Raw genomic sequence first — 4,181 nt, 5'->3', positions numbered from 1 at the left:
TGTTTTCTAATAATGTTTTTGAGTATCCAGCAAAACCTATCGCAACACAAGAAAACATCACACATGAGTAAAAGTGTGGGGAGGAACCAAAAAGTAGCACTCTAACTTCCCGAATTAAGTAGCCAAACATACACAAAATATCTTTTTGAAACAAACATTGCACATTATCTATACCATTCACTTGAGCTTTTGTTTCTCAGTATATCCAATGCTACTAATTTCTAAGAATTTAGCATTTAAAACAGATTATTTGGGCTTTTCATATGCTAACATCATGAAATTGTTCACTTACAATCAGACATTATTTTCTTCAAGTTCTAACACTGTATGTTATACACATGCTGTGATATATGTTGATAGTTTTGTCATATTTTAAATCTTGCTTCATTTATTTCTGGAGAATAACTATATTTTGTACTAAATACTGAACGTATGCTGCTGCTTGCACATTTGGATAATCGCTTTGATAGGAAAATATGAACAGTATCACAGAAATAGGACACGCGTCATGTCAGTTCCAGATCCAACTACTTAATGAAGAGACTCAGACTCCCAAGGACTTGTCTACACCGAGCAGCGAGTTCGCAGTAAGGTACAGTGTGAGAGTGCTAGCCCACATGTGGTTGCAAGATACTCCCTGATGAAGATACTCCTGACAGGCAGTTACGAACTAGAAATGATTGATGAAGATTTTACAGAACGGCACATTCTCTGGGCTCACAGGCATAGCACATGCTGAAGTTCTCACTTGGTATAAAGTACACTTTACAAGAGCATTATTCCCAAGTTAAAAGACATAATGTGTCATTTACTTCCTTACGTTTATAGGACCTGATACTCAAGGAAGCTCTCTGATACAGTTAGCAAGAGTCCTAACAACACAAGTGGCTGTCTCTGTGCAAGCCTCAAATACGAGGGCCCACAGCGAGACCGCCTGCAAACACCTCTCACAGCTCAGCCATCTTCTCGCAAGCCCCCACGGGCTGTGCGCGGCCACCCGCCCTCCCGACACCGCCCCCTCCTCTTTCCTTAAAGCCCTCCCCAACCCCACCACCTGAGGCAACCACACGAAAGGATACAGCACCAGCTCACGGCCTCTTAAGAGCCGCCATCGGTCACGGTGCGGCGGGAAAGGGGGGGGAGCTTCTCAGCCGCCGCCTCAGTCCCCTCACGGCGGCCGGGGAAGCACCCTCCGCCGGGGTCTCCTTACCCGGCTTCACCCGGGCTTCTGCGGGGCAGGAGGCGACGGCAGAGCGCGACCCCGAGCACCGAGACTCACCTGAGGCGCCGCGGCCGCCCGCCTCCTCCGGGCACAACAAAGGCGCGCTCTTCCGCATGACAACCGAACTCCTTCGCCCGCCGCCCTGACTGACAGCCGCGGGCGCCAACCGCCACCCGCAGCATCCTCTAGCTGCGCAGGAAGGAGGGCGGGAAGGCGGGACACGCTCGCCCCACCTCAGTCGCGCTCGGTTGCGCTGCAAACCCTCCCCCGCTGACTGTTTGAAAGCCGGCGCGCATGGCAGCGGGAACGGGTCTGGCTAGCTGATTGGCTAAGCGGCCGACCAATAGCTGTGGCCGCTTTGCGGAGGGGCGTGGTCTCGTCGTGACGTCGCGGGCGCGCGCAGGGCGTTGGGCGGGGGCGGCCATCTCGCAGCGAGACGTGGCGGTTGCCTGGCAACGCGCGATGGCGCCGTCGTGAGGGGCGCCCGCGTGAGGTCACCGCCCGGCGGGGTGACGTCATGGGACGGGGGCCGCTCCTCACGAGAGCGCCACGATGAAAGACGTCAAGACGGCACGAGCGTCTCTCGCTGTAGAGGTGCTGCGTGGTTTGGCGGGGGGGGGTAGCTCCTCCCCCCTCCTCACAGCGGAGCCGCCCCTGAGGGAGCTGCCTTTCTCCGCGCCCTCGCACTGCGGCCTGGTCTGACAGAGCGACCATGGTGCACACAGGGGGCTTGGAACCGGGTGATCTTTAGGTCCCTTCCAACCTAAACCATTCTGTGATATGATTCTATGGGTTGACCTTCGCCCGGTGAGGCCACACAGGAACAGCCAAGCTGCACACGGACAGCCTCCCCTTGGCAGCCTTCCTCAGGGGGCCCAGTGCTCAGGGAGCTGCTCTGCTTCGAACTTTCATCTGCTTAAAAAATTAAAAGCGTCTCTGAACAAAAGAAATTATTCCTCAGAATTGCCTGGTTTTCGAACGAGTGTTTGTTCAGAGATGAGGAAGATATGTAATAGCTCCCTCTGGTGACACTTGCCGTGAGCAGTAACAATGCTGCCGGCCTGCCCTAGCAGCAGAAAATGGAAGCTGTAGTAGGAGGGAGTTGTTTGGGTAATTTGTTATACTGTATTTATTGATGGAAGCAAACACGGCATGTGTTAATGTGTGTGAGTGAAATTTATAGGAGCTTTGAAAAAGAACAAATGTGCTATGTCTTGTGAATGTGACATTATAGGCAAAATTAGCTATTTTTCCCTAGCCATTAGAAAAGAGATTAACCAATTCTCAGCATTTTCACAGACATGAAAGGATTTAAAAAAAAAAAAAAAAGTCTAAACGTGCCTGACAATTCATATTAACTTTATCGAGAACAGTATTTTGGGAAACTTTCCAAAATTCAGATATTTGTGGTTTTTTTTTTAGCATAGTTACTTCTTCTAAGACTTCCACACAGGAGCCAATAGTGTACTTTACACATGATGGCTGGTCCACAGAGCCTAAAAGCAGCATTAATAAATAAGTGAAGGCACATAAAGGTTAGAAACTGAGTTCCTAGTTCCGGCTCCGGAAGAATGAATATAATTTATTCTAGGAAAATATCTGATGTCTGTAATGCATGGATGTGTTATGTTCAAATTGTATCTGTAATTAACTGGATTCTTTGCTTTCTCTCGCATCGAAAGATTTTGAGATACTTGTTTATTGCACTAGCACCCAGTTATCTCCCTTTCTTTCCCTTTTTCCTTCACAGTTTTGCTTCACACACCTACAAAAGATACAGGAGCAACAAAACAAAGATTCTGGCCTTACTTGTGTTTAAGTTATTGATATTCAAAGAGGGAGACTTGGACTATGTCATACCGTGATCCAAACATCACGGACTGGCTCTGGATGTTTCTGTGCATTGGTAAAGCAAAAACTGGTGAAGTGAAAAAAGTCCCTAAATCAGCATCTTGACTGGCAAAGTCATACAACTTTGATCTCACGCTGTCACAACTCCAAACACTATTATTCTAGTCCCAAGTAGCTTTGATTTGTACTAAAAATAGAAATGGAGTTCTGCACATTTCCCTTCTATGACCTGTCAATCTCAGCTGTGATGCAAACATCTAAACCACCCGATGCAGGTCTGTCTCTTCCCTTGACATGCCACAGAAGTAGCTATTTTTGCTTCATTGTTTGCTCAATAAAGTCAGGACAAGGACATTATTCAGTAAGATGTGAGAATAGAAAGGATACTGTGCAGGGATTTAACATGCCAGTTACAGTTTCTTGCCAAGTATCCTTGCAGTGGCACAAAGCTTGAGAATGAACTCTTGCTGGAAGCCTTCTTCACAGGTGAGAACCTTGCATAAACAGGTATAAGCTTGAGCTAGACTAGAGTCTGAAGGTTTGAGGTATCAATAATGCCAGACTATTAGCAAGGAAATCAACTACTAATGTTTCAAACTTGAGTATTTTAATCATCTTATTATCAAGGAATGAAATATATTTTATGCCTATTAGCCGAGGATAAGAATAAAGATGTTTTGTAGTCAGCTCTAAGTGTGGCTCTTTACATCATATTTTCCCCTCCAAGAAAGCTTATGTCTTCAATAATTTTATTTGTATATGACCCCTCTTGTTTTCTAGAGGAAAGAGGTCTTACTATAGTGTCCCATTTCACATGAACACAGGCAAAAGAACAGAATGTATTTTTTTTTATAGCCAAGTCTTCCAGCAATTAGCGAACTCCGCAACAATTGTCTGCCTTATGGAACCGAGCTGGTGGGCTGGGAGACAGAGAGAATGTTCCCGCTCATGCCAGAAGACATTGCTTATCTTAAAGGCACAATTTTCTCAGGACATCACCCGAACTACCAGTTCATTCCCCAAATCCCCCCTGCCTTGCCCCAGTTACTTATTAAATCACTGTTTCTTCAACAGGAAGCCCAAGAAATCACAGTTCACTCTGCATATA

The sequence above is a fragment of the Numenius arquata genome, chromosome 11, assembly GCF_964106895.1.
Source record: "Numenius arquata chromosome 11, bNumArq3.hap1.1, whole genome shotgun sequence".
Taxonomy (NCBI): domain Eukaryota; kingdom Metazoa; phylum Chordata; class Aves; order Charadriiformes; family Scolopacidae; genus Numenius; species Numenius arquata.
Note: the sequence above shows the minus strand (reverse complement) of the source record.